Source organism: Carassius gibelio, chromosome B23 (genome assembly GCF_023724105.1).
Source record: "Carassius gibelio isolate Cgi1373 ecotype wild population from Czech Republic chromosome B23, carGib1.2-hapl.c, whole genome shotgun sequence".
NCBI classification, from domain to species: Eukaryota; Metazoa; Chordata; class Actinopteri; order Cypriniformes; family Cyprinidae; genus Carassius; species Carassius gibelio.
The window spans coordinates 577546-593403 of record NC_068418.1 but is presented as its reverse complement, the minus strand read 5'-3'; the positions used below and the strand labels follow the sequence as shown (position 1 = coordinate 593403).

The following is a 15858-nucleotide window of genomic DNA, read 5'->3' as shown; positions in this document are numbered from 1 at the left end:
TTAGGTCTCCCAAAACTTACCAAAGCCGAGATGGGCATCGCCGTGTCCGGCTTCCTCCCTGCTGCGTCTTAGCAGCATCGCTTCTCGGCCTTTTGGCTAAGATCAAGTGTAGTATCTGTTCTTATCAGTTTAATATCTGATACGTCCCCCATCCGGGGACTACATATTAAATGGATTTTTAGATCACGGAGCTGGAGCCGGGGCTTGCTCCATCCACTCCATGCATCGGCCTGGTATTGCAGTGTCTCCAGGAACGGTGTGCTTTCCCTTTTTGGGGATTGCCATTTATTGTGTCGAATAGCAGAACAAGGAATGAGAGCTGCCATTGCAGATGCTGTGGTTTATTGCAAACTTTTTTCCTGATGTGTCCTCCTGGGGTCTTGGACTCTTCCACTAACGATGCACCCACCTGAGGTCTTGAAGTCTTTCACAGACGAGGTGGTGCATCGAATCAGGTGTGTTTGTTTAAAGAGAGTCATCTAAAACTGGCGTTGGGAAGCACCGGCCCATGAGCTTGGCAGTTTCCAGGCCAGTAACGGAAGGCACCCGTCCTTCCTTTCCTGGAGCGGGGGCGGAGGGCTAACCGTTGGTGAGGATGGTAGAGATGCAAATCAGACCTCTGGCTGACCGCCTGGGCCTTCATACTTACCTGGCAGGGGAGACACCATGATCAAGAAGGCGGTTCACCCAGGGCGAGGCTTGTCCATTGCACTCCGGCCATGCTGACCCCTGCGAATTCCCCAAATGCGGGAATCTCGACTGCATAATTTATGGTAGTGGGGGACTGCGTTCGCGCTCTCCCCTGAAATTGTTGGTGAAACAAAGCAGAAGAGGTTTTTACAGTTTTTTATTTATTTCCATTTCAGAATGGGGAGTTCTGTCACATGCGAGATACGTGTTGTGCGCCTGTGAAACAAAGTCACTTACGCTCTTGAAAAATCAGACCCTGGTGGGTAGTTTAGTTCGAACATAGCGCAGACCTTACTTTGAAAGTAGATTGGACTGACTGCAGCCTAGCTGTATCTGTCTCCATGTTGTTTGTTTGTCCTTTTTTTCGATTCGTATTAATTTTGTTGTCGCTTACAGCGCCACCTAGTGGCCTGTCGCCGCGCCCTTTTTCACCTGGCCTCGGACTGAGCCCCTGCACATGTGTGCCGATTTGGGTGAAGGGATCTCACTCCTTCCCGGAGTTATAGCCATTCGAGCCACCTCGGACACGCCACCTTAGCACGTTTTGAGGTCCCCTCGCCAAGGTGAATGGAAATTTCCTCTTTTTTTGGATGATTATTGACAGTCAGACTCCAGAGAAGCTTTCTGTGCTGATTTGGGTGGGACTGGGCCAAATACCTGGCGCTAGGTTGCAAAAGAAGGTTTTCGACAAAATCCAAAATACCCGAAAATTTCGTCAGAGCGACGAGCCAATCTGAGACCTGCGTCTCGTTCGGCTCGAGCCAAGGATTCCGATGACATAAGGCACGTGGCTCTGCGACCAACCGTTTGGGAGTTACGAGCGATGCCGTACTTTCCGTCGCTGCAGTTCCACCGTCAGGCCGATCGGGACAAGGCCCGGTGACGTTGCAGACAGGGGAGGGTACTACGATCCCGCAGTGTTTCGGGTGTTTTCATCTTTGTTTGATTGTCTTTTTACATTACATTTTCCCTATTTTTCAGCTTACGGCGCCACCTAGTGGCCTGTCGCCGCGCCCTTTTTCACCTGGCCTCGGACTGAGCCCCTGCACAGGTGTGCCGATTTGGGTGAAGGGATCTCACTCCTTCCCGGAGTTATAGCCATTCGAGCCACCTCGGACACGCCACCTTAGCACGTTTTGAGGTCCCCTCGCCAAGGTGAATGGAAATTTCCTCTTTTTTTGGATGATTATTGACAGTCAGACTCCAGAGAAGCTTTCTGTGCTGATTTGGGTGGGACTGGGCCAAATACCTGGCGCTAGGTTGCAAAAGAAGGTTTTCGACAAAATCCAAAATACCCGAAAATTTCGTCAGAGCGACGAGCCAATCTGAGACCTGCGTCTCGTTCGGCTCGAGCCAAGGATTCCGATGACATAAGGCACGTGGCTCTGCGACCAACCGTTTGGGAGTTACGAGCGATGCCGTACTTTCCGTCGCTGCAGTTCCACCGTCAGGCCGATCGGGACAAGGCCCGGTGACGTTGCAGACAGGGGAGGGTACTACGATCCCGCAGTGTTTCGGGTGTTTTCATCTTTGTTTGATTGTCTTTTTACATTACATTTTCCCTATTTTTCAGCTTACGGCGCCACCTACTGGCCTGTCGCCACGCCCCTTTTCACCTGGCCTCGGACTGAGCCCCTGCACAGGTGTGCCGATTTGGGTGAAGGGATCTCACTCCTTCCCGGAGTTATAGCCATTCGAGCCACCTCGGACACGCCACCTTAGCACGTTTTGAGGTCCCCTCGCCAAGGTGAATGGAAATTTCCTCTTTTTTTGGATGATTATTGACAGTCAGACTCCAGAGAAGCTTTCTGTGCTGATTTGGGTGGGACTGGGCCAAATACCTGGCGCTAGGTTGCAAAAGAAGGTTTTCGACAAAATCCAAAATACCCGAAAATTTCATCAGAGCGACGAGCCAATCTGAGACCTGCGTCTCGTTCGGCTCGAGCCAAGGATTCCGATGACATAAGGCACGTGGCTCTGCGACCAACGAGCGATGCCGTACTTTCCGTCAGGCCGATCGGGACGAGGCCCGGTGACGTTGTAGACAGGGGAGGCTACCACCATCCCCCAGCGTTTTTAGGTCTCCCAAAACTTACCAAAGCCGAGATGGGCATCGCCGTGTCCGGCTTCCTCCCTGCTGCGTCTTAGCAGCATCGCTTCTCGGCCTTTTGGCTAAGATCAAGTGTAGTATCTGTTCTTATCAGTTTAATATCTGATACGTCCCCCATCCGGGGACTACATATTAAATGGATTTTTAGATCACGGAGCTGGAGCCGGGGCTTGCTCCATCCACTCCATGCATCGGCCTGGTATTGCAGTGTCTCCAGGAACGGTGTGCTTTCCCTTTTTGGGGATTGCCATTTATTGTGTCGAATAGCAGAACAAGGAATGAGAGCTGCCATTGCAGATGCTGTGGTTTATTGCAAACTTTTTTCCTGATGTGTCCTCCTGGGGTCTTGGACTCTTCCACTAACGATGCACCCACCTGAGGTCTTGAAGTCTTTCACAGACGAGGTGGTGCATCGAATCAGGTGTGTTTGTTTAAAGAGAGTCATCTAAAACTGGCGTTGGGAAGCACCGGCCCATGAGCTTGGCAGTTTCCAGGCCAGTAACGGAAGGCACCCGTCCTTCCTTTCCTGGAGCGGGGGCGGAGGGCTAACCGTTGGTGAGGATGGTAGAGATGCAAATCAGACCTCTGGCTGACCGCCTGGGCCTTCATACTTACCTGGCAGGGGAGACACCATGATCAAGAAGGCGGTTCACCCAGGGCGAGGCTTGTCCATTGCACTCCGGCCATGCTGACCCCTGCGAATTCCCCAAATGCGGGAATCTCGACTGCATAATTTATGGTAGTGGGGGACTGCGTTCGCGCTCTCCCCTGAAATTGTTGGTGAAACAAAGCAGAAGAGGTTTTTACAGTTTTTTATTTATTTCCATTTCAGAATGGGGAGTTCTGTCACATGCGAGATACGTGTTGTGCGCCTGTGAAACAAAGTCACTTACGCTCTTGAAAAATCAGACCCTGGTGGGTAGTTTAGTTCGAACATAGCGCAGACCTTACTTTGAAAGTAGATTGGACTGACTGCAGCCTAGCTGTATCTGTCTCCATGTTGTTTGTTTGTCCTTTTTTTCGATTCGTATTAATTTTGTTGTCGCTTACAGCGCCACCTAGTGGCCTGTCGCCGCGCCCTTTTTCACCTGGCCTCGGACTGAGCCCCTGCACATGTGTGCCGATTTGGGTGAAGGGATCTCACTCCTTCCCGGAGTTATAGCCATTCGAGCCACCTCGGACACGCCACCTTAGCACGTTTTGAGGTCCCCTCGCCAAGGTGAATGGAAATTTCCTCTTTTTTTGGATGATTATTGACAGTCAGACTCCAGAGAAGCTTTCTGTGCTGATTTGGGTGGGACTGGGCCAAATACCTGGCGCTAGGTTGCAAAAGAAGGTTTTCGACAAAATCCAAAATACCCGAAAATTTCGTCAGAGCGACGAGCCAATCTGAGACCTGCGTCTCGTTCGGCTCGAGCCAAGGATTCCGATGACATAAGGCACGTGGCTCTGCGACCAACCGTTTGGGAGTTACGAGCGATGCCGTACTTTCCGTCGCTGCAGTTCCACCGTCAGGCCGATCGGGACAAGGCCCGGTGACGTTGCAGACAGGGGAGGGTACTACGATCCCGCAGTGTTTCGGGTGTTTTCATCTTTGTTTGATTGTCTTTTTACATTACATTTTCCCTATTTTTCAGCTTACGGCGCCACCTACTGGCCTGTCGCCACGCCCCTTTTCGAGCCACCTCGGACACGCCACCTTAGCACGTTTTGAGGTCCCCTCGCCAAGGTGAATGGAAATTTCCTCTTTTTTTGGATGATTATTGACAGTCAGACTCCAGAGAAGCTTTCTGTGCTGATTTGGGTGGGACTGGGCCAAATACCTGGCGCTAGGTTGCAAAAGAAGGTTTTCGACAAAATCCAAAATACCCGAAAATTTCGTCAGAGCGACGAGCCAATCTGAGACCTGCGTCTCGTTCGGCTCGAGCCAAGGATTCCGATGACATAAGGCACGTGGCTCTGCGACCAACCGTTTGGGAGTTACGAGCGATGCCGTACTTTCCGTCGCTGCAGTTCCACCGTCAGGCCGATCGGGACAAGGCCCGGTGACGTTGCAGACAGGGGAGGGTACTACGATCCCGCAGTGTTTCGGGTGTTTTCATCTTTGTTTGATTGTCTTTTTACATTACATTTTCCCTATTTTTCAGCTTACGGCGCCACCTACTGGCCTGTCGCCACGCCCCTTTTCACCTGGCCTCGGACTGAGCCCCTGCACAGGTGTGCCGATTTGGGTGAAGGGATCTCACTCCTTCCCGGAGTTATAGCCATTCGAGCCACCTCGGACACGCCACCTTAGCACGTTTTGAGGTCCCCTCGCCAAGGTGAATGGAAATTTCCTCTTTTTTTGGATGATTATTGACAGTCAGACTCCAGAGAAGCTTTCTGTGCTGATTTGGGTGGGACTGGGCCAAATACCTGGCGCTAGGTTGCAAAAGAAGGTTTTCGACAAAATCCAAAATACCCGAAAATTTCGTCAGAGCGACGAGCCAATCTGAGACCTGCGTCTCGTTCGGCTCGAGCCAAGGATTCCGATGACATAAGGCACGTGGCTCTGCGACCAACCGTTTGGGAGTTACGAGCGATGCCGTACTTTCCGTCAGGCCGATCGGGACGAGGCCCGGTGACGTTGTAGACAGGGGAGGCTACCACCATCCCCCAGCGTTTTTAGGTCTCCCAAAACTTACCAAAGCCGAGATGGGCATCGCCGTGTCCGGCTTCCTCCCTGCTGCGTCTTAGCAGCATCGCTTCTCGGCCTTTTGGCTAAGATCAAGTATCTTGTCGGACGGTTGAGACTGCGATCGCCTCTTGGAGGTTTCCTGACTCGAGATCGTTTCATATCTTGAGTCACACAACTTCGAGAGGTATATTGAACTCTGCTGCTTCGGGCTCCAACAAGTTTTAAGGTGAGGTCTTTTAATTATTTATTTTGTTATTTATTGTTGTATTTATTGTTGTTTTAAGTTTTTAGGCTGTTGGTGCCTCCATCATGTCGGCTGCCCGTGCCGGCGTGCGGAGGCACCACAGCGTGCGTTTTTTATTCAGGCAGGGGGAGGGGAAGCTCCTGGGAATGTCCCGTATGGACTTTTCCAGGAAGCTGATCCAAAAGACCCTAGCTTTTAAATGTGATGACCTGAATTGTTTGATGACTCTGCCCTTGAACAAAGGATTTGATGTTAGTTTTAAAACCGCTTCCCTACTTAATGACTTTTGGCAAAGGTTTGAATCAGTTAAAGCCCAGTTCTCCATGTTCACTGTTGAGAAACTTTCTGATAACACACTTAAAACTGTGATTGTCAGGATGTTCAATGAAACCGTGACTGGGGATGATATTTGTGTTTGGTTGGGTAGATTTTGCACTGTTCGAGGCCAGCCTGTCAAAGTGTTAGATGAAGATGGCATTTGGACATGCTCCTGGCGAATTCCCATTAAACAATGGGAAGACGCTGGGGGCTACCAGGGCCTGAAACATCTGCCTTCCATGATTGTGCTCGGAGAGAACAGAGGCTACATACATTATCAAGGAATGCCCAAACTCTGCAGAAAGTGTGCAAGGTTTGGTCATCTAGCTGAAGCATGCCAAGAGTTAATCTGTGGGAAGTGTAGAGAAATTGGTCACAGTTTTGATGACTGTACCAATGGCAGACGGTGCAATCTTTGTGGAGAAACAAACCATCTCTACAGAGACTGCCCTAAAAGTTTTGCCAACAAGCTAAAAATGGCCGCCCCACATGGGCAACAAACAAAGGAACAAAGGAGAGAGGAGGCGGTCCCTGAGGTTTTGGCGGGAATTTCAAATTCCCAGCCGGCCTCAGGGATTGGGCAGGAAGGAGGAAGTGGGGCGGCCACAGGGGCGGAGGCAACGGAACAGGAAGTGGTAATGGAAGGAGAGGAAAGTGAGGAAGAGTCACTGGTAACAGTTTCGGATGGGGTGGAAGAATCCACCGGGAGTGAGACACAGTGTTCACTCCCTAATGCTCAGGTGCAAAAAAGACCTGCGGGGTCTCCTCTGATTGTAATGGAGGAGAAAAAATCTAGGGCAGCATATAAGCTCGATAGTTCCGACTCGGTAGATCTGGAGCGCATGTGGCCCCTAGAGTCCCCAAATGAGGTTTCCTTTTTGCACATTAAGCTAACAGCATCATCGCCAAAGGAGCCACAAGAGGTTCCCTCTGTGGCCTCTGAAGCGACAGGCATTTGCCCTCCTGACCTCAGCTCATCTGGGGAAAAGGAAAGACAAATGCTACAAGATGTAACATGATTTTAATCATATTTTTGTAGTCTTTTTGTTGTCTTCTGTTTTAAATGCCTCATACCTTTTTAACCCTACTGCTCATGGCCCTCACCATCTCTACTATCAATGTCAGAAGTGTGAGGTCCACCATTAGAGCACAGAGTATTTTGTCCCTTTTAAAATCTTTTAAGTCAGATTTGTTTTTATTACAAGAGTGTTCTCTGCCCTTTTTAACTAGGTACACAAAAATGGAAGAGCTATGGTCCGCAGGAGCCTCCATATGGAGCGGATCAAATTTTAACAAAAACGACGGAGTTGCGGTTTTAATTAATAATCCTAACATCCTGGTGAAGGGCAGCACTGTGGTGAGGCAAGGCCGGGCACTTTTAGTAAATCTGACCTTTTTAGACAGGGATTTTAATGTTCTTAATGTATATGGTTTTACGGAAAAGAACGAAAGATATGAGCTTTTAGAAGACTTGCAACCCCACATGCTAGGTAGGGCTCCCCTAATGGTAGCAGGGGATTTTAATTGTGTTTTATCTAAAACAGACAGGAAACGGGTAGGGGAGGATTTCAGAGTGGACAAAACGTCGGTTTTATTGCAGGGTTTAGTCAGAGATTTTAATTTAGTCGACTGTTTTAAAATTTTGCATCAAAGAGAGGAGGGCTTCACCTGGTTCAGTGGTGATGGTACCAAAGCCTCTCGAATCGACTACGTGTTTACAAGGGACTGCCCGCCAACCGATGCTACATTAACCCCCCTTTTTTTCTCTGATCACCTGATGCTGTCTTGCACCCTTTCACTGCCCATGGGTGTGACGGTAGGGGGAGGGCTGTGGAAGCTGAACTGTTCCCTGTTGGAAGACAAGAATGTAATTTTAGAATATAGGGAACAGTTCAGCCAATGGCAGACCCTCCAAGACTTTTATGATACACGTGCACAGTGGTGGGAGATGGTAAAGGACCGGACGAGACAGTTTTTTAGAAAGATAGGGAAAGAAAAGAAGAGTAGGGAAAAGAAATGCATGTTGGGGTTGCAAAAAAGACTACAAAGGTATTTTAATCTTTTAAATAATGGTTTTGATTTTAACAATGAAATCCAGGATGTAAAAAAGGAAATGTCAGTTTTAGCCAATATAGAAAGTAAAGGGGTCCTTTTAAGAAGCAAAGAGAGAGAAATTGAAGAAGGGGAAAAGTGTACCAGATATTTTTTTAAGAAAATAATAACAAGGGGTGGGGGGTTAACCAGGGTTAAAACAGGGGATAGGGAGGTTAACACAACAAAAGAGATTTTAGAGGATGTGGAAAAATTTTATGGGGCTTTATATAGTTTTAAAAAGGTACACTCAGACACGGTAAAAGAAGTTTTAAATTTTGTTGAGAAAAGGGTCGACTGTCAAAATGAGATTTTAGCCCAAGATTTGAACATTTTAGAAACCCAAAAAGCTCTTGGAGGTTTTAAAAGGGGGAAGTCCCCAGGAGTGGATGGACTTCCCCTGGAGTTTTATCTAACATTTTGGGACATTTTAGGACAAGAGCTTTTGACAGTTTTTAAAGAGTTTGAGACCCTCGACAGACTTCCAGACAGTTTTAGAATAGGGATAGTTTCTTTACTTCACAAAAAAGGTGACCGGACTGACTTAAAAAACTGGAGACCCATAACACTTTTAAATTTCGATTATAAACTTTTTAGCAAAGTTTTAGCAACACGCATGTCAACTGTTTTAGAGGACGTGATTCACCCAGATCAAGCTTGTTCTGTGCCCGGAAGAAAGATAACAGACAACCTAGTGCTGATTAGAGACGCCATCTGTTACGCGAGAGACAGAAATATTCGGCTAGTAGTCCTAAATTTAGATTTTGAAAAAGCATTTGATCGAGTCTCGCACCAGTACCTCTTCCAGGTTCTGGAGAAAATGGGGTTTCCAAAGAGGTTTATAGCCTGGGTGGGACTGCTGTACAAGGGAATAGTCAGCAAAATTCTAATAAATGGGCATCTTTCCAAAGCTGTGAACATACACAGTGGTGTCCGTCAGGGATGTCCTTTATCTCCTCTTCTGTATGTGGCTTGCATCGAGCCACTGGCACAGATCTTGAGAAGGGACAAATGGATCAAAGGACTGGACGTTCCTGGGACGGGGGGACTGACGGCAACCTGTGTTTTATATATGGACGACGTAACTCTTTTAGCCACAGACGTTTTATCAATACGAAGAGCACTGGACTTGACTGACTGGTACGGTCGGGCCTCGGGCGCCAAACTCAATAGAAACAAGTCCGAGGCCCAGCTCTTCGGGCCGTGGGGAGACGTGGACACAGGAGGACTTGATTTGGTTTTTAAAGACAACGATTTTAAGATTTTAGGCGTTAAATTTGATAAAGACGGGGGTGGACGGGAAAACTGGACTGACTTGTTAGGGAAAGTTAGGAAAAGACTGGGGTTTTGGGGACTAAGACAGATGACGATGGAAGGCAAGGTTTTAATTTTTAAATCTGTGATTTTACCTCTGATTTTACTTGTCTGTTCTGTTTTTAGCCCCCCTCGGTGGTTCCTGGGGAAACTGGAGAGGGCGGTGTTTTACTTCCTGTGGGGGTCCAAGTGGGAGCGCCTGAAGAGGGAGACCATCAAGAAAAGGCCGGAGAACGGTGGAAAAGGCCTCCCAGACCCCCACCTGTTTTTAGGCAGCCGCTTCACCGCCCTGCACATTAGTTATGCCACGACCCCATCCAAAGAAAACAAGACGGCTGCAATGGCGCGATTTTGGATGGGGTCTTACCTACGAACACTGAAAATTTTACCAGTGGACTTGAAAACCCCAGTGTCTTTTAACTTGCCCAAAGAGTACAGTTTTATTAAAAAGTTTTTAAAGAAATACCTTTTAGAGAGTGAAGATGTCACCATTTTAACTCAACACAAGTCTCTCATCTCTGTTGTGCAGGACCGGGAACCGGTGAGTCCAGTTCCGGGCCTCACACCAAGTGAGGCCAAACAGGTTTGGCGGAACGCGGCTCACCCCGCTCTCCAGAACAGGCACAAGGACTTATCGTGGATGGTGGCTCATGAGATCCTCCCGGTCAGGGCGGTTATGCACTCCAGAGGCATGGCCAAAAACCCCATCTGCCCGCGGTCCGGCTGCAATTCCCCGGAGACCGTCCACCACCTGCTCTGGGAGTGCAGCACTGCGCGGGACCTGTGGGCCAAGACCGGCCCCCTGTATTTCCCGTGCCTACCAGCGGGTGGGGCCCAGTTCGGGTACCAGCTCGCCATCCTTGGGGTGGGCCGGGGCTTGAAGGACTTGACGGCACAGAAATTTACCTCGCTCTGGCTCACCCTCAACGTCATCAAGGATGCCATCTGGGCCACCAGAAACCTGCTGGTGGGGAAGCGCGTTACGGTAACCCTCCATGCATGCGAGCTAAAGGTAACATCAATGCTGCAGGGGTACCGGACGACGATATTCGGACGGGGGGGCCGGGGTCGCACGGAGAGGGTCCCGGCAGGCACCGACCCTGGCCGCCCGTAGATGCACCCTCACCACTCTGGCTACGGGAACAGCGGGCCAGCGGGCCGGAGGAGAGGGGATCTCCGCTGAGTCCATAAAGTAGCATCTCATGTCCCTGTTCTGGAGAGTGGGGTGATGACCCACTTGATAAGGACTCACCCCCGGTCTTGCACAACAGATGATTTTTAATTGGTGTTTTTTATTGTTTTATCATGAAATAGGTTTTATTAACATATATATATATATATATATATATATATATATGTATATATACGAGGCTTGTTTGCTTTTTTAAAAATTTGTATTTTACTTTTGGAACTGACCGTACCTTTTAAACACACCTCAATAATGGACTTTTAAAAACAAGCAAAACACTGTGGTTTTAATCAATGCTTTTTAATAATGATTGTTTCTTTCATTTTACCATGTGTATTTATTATATATTATATTGCTTGTTTTAATGTGTGATTAAAAAGAAAATGGTGTGTGAAAACGAAAAAAATGCAAATGAAAAAAATGTAAAAGGTGACAATAAAACTTTTTCGAAAAAAAAAAAAATCTGTTCTTATCAGTTTAATATCTGATACGTCCCCCATCCGGGGACTACATATTAAATGGATTTTTAGATCACGGAGCTGGAGCCGGGGCTTGCTCCGTCCACTCCATGCATCGGCCTGGTATTGCAGTGTCTCCAGGAACGGTGTGCTTTCCCTTTTTGGGGATTGCCATTTATTGTGTCGAATAGCAGAACAAGGAATGAGAGCTGCCATTGCAGATGCTGTGGTTTATTGCAAACTTTTTTCCTGATGTGTCCTCCTGGGGTCTTGGACTCTTCCACTAACGATGCACCCACCTGAGGTCTTGAAGTCTTTCACAGACGAGGTGGTGCATCGAATCAGGTGTGTTTGTTTAAAGAGAGTCATCTAAAACTGGCGTTGGGAAGCACCGGCCCATGAGCTTGGCAGTTTCCAGGCCAGTAACGGAAGGCACCCGTCCTTCCTTTCCTGGAGCGGGGGCGGAGGGCTAACCGTTGGTGAGGATGGTAGAGATGCAAATCAGACCTCTGGCTGACCGCCTGGGCCTTCATACTTACCTGGCAGGGGAGACACCATGATCAAGAAGGCGGTTCACCCAGGGCGAGGCTTGTCCATTGCACTCCGGCCATGCTGACCCCTGCGAATTCCCCAAATGCGGGAATCTCGACTGCATAATTTATGGTAGTGGGGGACTGCGTTCGCGCTCTCCCCTGAAATTGTTGGTGAAACAAAGCAGAAGAGGTTTTTACAGTTTTTTATTTATTTCCATTTCAGAATGGGGAGTTCTGTCACATGCGAGATACGTGTTGTGCGCCTGTGAAACAAAGTCACTTACGCTCTTGAAAAATCAGACCCTGGTGGGTAGTTTAGTTCGAACATAGCGCAGACCTTACTTTGAAAGTAGATTGGACTGACTGCAGCCTAGCTGTATCTGTCTCCATGTTGTTTGTTTGTCCTTTTTTTCGATTCGTATTAATTTTGTTGTCGCTTACAGCGCCACCTAGTGGCCTGTCGCCGCGCCCTTTTTCACCTGGCCTCGGACTGAGCCCCTGCACATGTGTGCCGATTTGGGTGAAGGGATCTCACTCCTTCCCGGAGTTATAGCCATTCGAGCCACCTCGGACACGCCACCTTAGCACGTTTTGAGGTCCCCTCGCCAAGGTGAATGGAAATTTCCTCTTTTTTTGGATGATTATTGACAGTCAGACTCCAGAGAAGCTTTCTGTGCTGATTTGGGTGGGACTGGGCCAAATACCTGGCGCTAGGTTGCAAAAGAAGGTTTTCGACAAAATCCAAAATACCCGAAAATTTCGTCAGAGCGACGAGCCAATCTGAGACCTGCGTCTCGTTCGGCTCGAGCCAAGGATTCCGATGACATAAGGCACGTGGCTCTGCGACCAACCGTTTGGGAGTTACGAGCGATGCCGTACTTTCCGTCGCTGCAGTTCCACCGTCAGGCCGATCGGGACAAGGCCCGGTGACGTTGCAGACAGGGGAGGGTACTACGATCCCGCAGTGTTTCGGGTGTTTTCATCTTTGTTTGATTGTCTTTTTACATTACATTTTCCCTATTTTTCAGCTTACGGCGCCACCTACTGGCCTGTCGCCACGCCCCTTTTCACCTGGCCTCGGACTGAGCCCCTGCACAGGTGTGCCGATTTGGGTGAAGGGATCTCACTCCTTCCCGGAGTTATAGCCATTCGAGCCACCTCGGACACGCCACCTTAGCACGTTTTGAGGTCCCCTCGCCAAGGTGAATGGAAATTTCCTCTTTTTTTGGATGATTATTGACAGTCAGACTCCAGAGAAGCTTTCTGTGCTGATTTGGGTGGGACTGGGCCAAATACCTGGCGCTAGGTTGCAAAAGAAGGTTTTCGACAAAATCCAAAATACCCGAAAATTTCGTCAGAGCGACGAGCCAATCTGAGACCTGCGTCTCGTTCGGCTCGAGCCAAGGATTCCGATGACATAAGGCACGTGGCTCTGCGACCAACCGTTTGGGAGTTACGAGCCATGCCGTACTTTCCGTCGCTGCAGTTCCACCGTCAGGCCGATCGGGACAAGGCCCGGTGACGTTGCAGACAGGGGAGGGTACTACGATCCCGCAGTGTTTCGGGTGTTTTCATCTTTGTTTGATTGTCTTTTTACATTACATATTCCCTATTTTTCAGCTTACGGCGCCACCTACTGGCCTGTCGCCGCGCCCCTTTTCACCTGGCCTCGGACTGAGCCCCTGCACAGGTGTGCCGATTTGGGTGAAGGGATCTCACTCCTTCCCGGAGTTATAGCCATTCGAGCCACCTCGGACACGCCACCTTAGCACGTTTTGAGGTCCCCTCGCCAAGGTGAATGGAAATTTCCTCTTTTTTTGGATGATTATTGACAGTCAGACTCCAGAGAAGCTTTCTGTGCTGATTTGGGTGGGACTGGGCCAAATACCTGGCGCTAGGTTGCAAAAGAAGGTTTTCGACAAAATCCAAAATACCCGAAAATTTCGTCAGAGCGACGAGCCAATCTGAGACCTGCGTCTCGTTCGGCTCGAGCCAAGGATTCCGATGACATAAGGCACGTGGCTCTGCGACCAACCGTTTGGGAGTTACGAGCGATGCCGTACTTTCCGTCAGGCCGATCGGGACGAGGCCCGGTGACGTTGTAGACAGGGGAGGCTACCACCATCCCCCAGCGTTTTTAGGTCTCCCAAAACTTACCAAAGCCGAGATGGGCATCGCCGTGTCCGGCTTCCTCCCTGCTGCGTCTTAGCAGCATCGCTTCTCTGCCTTTTGGCTAAGATCAAGTGTAGTATCTGTTCTTATCAGTTTAATATCTGATACGTCCCCCATCCGGGGACTACATATTAAATGGATTTTTAGATCACGGAGCTGGAGCCGGGGCTTGCTCCGTCCACTCCATGTATCGGCCTGGTATTGCAGTGTCTCCAGGAACGGTGTGCTTTCCCTTTTTGGGGATTGCCATTTATTGTGTCGAATAGCAGAACAAGGAATGAGAGCTGCCATTGCAGATGCTGTGGTTTATTGCAAACTTTTTTCCTGATGTGTCCTCCTGGGGTCTTGGACTCTTCCACTAACGATGCACCCACCTGAGGTCTTGAAGTCTTTCACAGACGAGGTGGTGCATCGAATCAGGTGTGTTTGTTTAAAGAGAGTCATCTAAAACTGGCGTTGGGAAGCACCGGCCCATGAGCTTGGCAGTTTCCAGGCCAGTAACGGAAGGCACCCGTCCTTCCTTTCCTGGAGCGGGGGCGGAGGGCTAACCGTTGGTGAGGATGGTAGAGATGCAAATCAGACCTCTGGCTGACCGCCTGGGCCTTCATACTTACCTGGCAGGGGAGACACCATGATCAAGAAGGCGGTTCACCCAGGGCGAGGCTTGTCCATTGCACTCCGGCCATGCTGACCCCTGCGAATTCCCCAAATGCGGGAATCTCGACTGCATAATTTATGGTAGTGGGGGACTGCGTTCGCGCTCTCCCCTGAAATTGTTGGTGAAACAAAGCAGAAGAGGTTTTTACAGTTTTTTATTTATTTCCATTTCAGAATGGGGAGTTCTGTCACATGCGAGATACGTGTTGTGCGCCTGTGAAACAAAGTCACTTACGCTCTTGAAAAATCAGACCCTGGTGGGTAGTTTAGTTCGAACATAGCGCAGACCTTACTTTGAAAGTAGATTGGACTGACTGCAGCCTAGCTGTATCTGTCTCCATGTTGTTTGTTTGTCCTTTTTTTCGATTCGTATTAATTTTGTTGTCGCTTACAGCGCCACCTAGTGGCCTGTCGCCGCGCCCTTTTTCACCTGGCCTCGGACTGAGCCCCTGCACAGGTGTGCCGATTTGGGTGAAGGGATCTCACTCCTTCCCGGAGTTATAGCCATTCGAGCCACCTCGGACACGCCACCTTAGCACGTTTTGAGGTCCCCTCGCCAAGGTGAATGGAAATTTCCTCTTTTTTTGGATGATTATTGACAGTCAGACTCCAGAGAAGCTTTCTGTGCTGATTTGGGTGGGACTGGGCCAAATACCTGGCGCTAGGTTGCAAAAGAAGGTTTTCGACAAAATCCAAAATACCCGAAAATTTCGTCAGAGCGACGAGCCAATCTGATCGTTCGGCTCGAGCCAAGGATTCCGATGACATAAGGCACGTGGCTCTGCGACCAACCGTTTGGGAGTTACGAGCGATGCCGTACTTTCCGTCGCTGCAGTTCCACCGTCAGGCCGATCGGGACAAGGCCCGGTGACGTTGCAGACAGGGGAGGGTACTACGATCCCGCAGTGTTTCGGGTGTTTTCATCTTTGTTTGATTGTCTTTTTACATTACATTTTCCCTATTTTTCAGCTTACGGCGCCACCTACTGGCCTGTCGCCACGCCCCTTTTCGAGCCACCTCGGACACGCCACCTTAGCACGTTTTGAGGTCCCCTCGCCAAGGTGAATGGAAATTTCCTCTTTTTTTGGATGATTATTGACAGTCAGACTCCAGAGAAGCTTTCTGTGCTGATTTGGGTGGGACTGGGCCAAATACCTGGCGCTAGGTTGCAAAAGAAGGTTTTCGACAAAATCCAAAATACCCGAAAATTTCGTCAGAGCGACGAGCCAATCTGAGACCTGCGTCTCGTTCGGCTCGAGCCAAGGATTCCGATGACATAAGGCACGTGGCTCTGCGACCAACCGTTTGGGAGTTACGAGCCATGCCGTACTTTCCGTCGCTGCAGTTCCACCGTCAGGCCGATCGGGACAAGGCCCGGTGACGTTGCAGACAGGGGAGGGTACTA

The 15858-nt window shown here is 49.4% G+C and overlaps 1 long non-coding RNA gene, 7 other non-coding genes and 1 pseudogene across 8 annotated transcripts in view; 8 read left to right on the top strand and 1 right to left on the bottom strand.

Annotated features, from left to right (window-relative positions):
• The window catches only part of LOC128011370 (uncharacterized), a 214116-nt gene that overhangs the window by 173524 nt on the left and 24734 nt on the right, over window positions 1-15858 (bottom strand). The gene's annotated exons all lie outside the window — the stretch shown is intronic.
• Window positions 77-267, top strand: LOC128012458 (U2 spliceosomal RNA). Its single transcript, XR_008182981.1, has one exon. It is a non-coding gene; the product is annotated as a U2 spliceosomal RNA (small nuclear RNA).
• Window positions 642-805, top strand: LOC128012218 (U1 spliceosomal RNA). Its single transcript, XR_008182733.1, has one exon. It is a non-coding gene; the product is annotated as a U1 spliceosomal RNA (small nuclear RNA).
• Window positions 2843-3033, top strand: LOC128012457 (U2 spliceosomal RNA). The gene has a single exon (XR_008182980.1). It is a non-coding gene; the product is annotated as a U2 spliceosomal RNA (small nuclear RNA).
• On the top strand, window positions 3408-3571 carry LOC128012217 (U1 spliceosomal RNA). The gene has a single exon (XR_008182731.1). It is a non-coding gene; the product is annotated as a U1 spliceosomal RNA (small nuclear RNA).
• LOC128012640 (uncharacterized) lies at window positions 11071-11248 on the top strand (annotated as a pseudogene).
• Window positions 11623-11786, top strand: LOC128012216 (U1 spliceosomal RNA). The gene has a single exon (XR_008182730.1). It is a non-coding gene; the product is annotated as a U1 spliceosomal RNA (small nuclear RNA).
• Window positions 13838-14028, top strand: LOC128012625 (U2 spliceosomal RNA). Its single transcript, XR_008183148.1, has one exon. It is a non-coding gene; the product is annotated as a U2 spliceosomal RNA (small nuclear RNA).
• LOC128012215 (U1 spliceosomal RNA) lies at window positions 14403-14566 on the top strand. Its single transcript, XR_008182729.1, has one exon. It is a non-coding gene; the product is annotated as a U1 spliceosomal RNA (small nuclear RNA).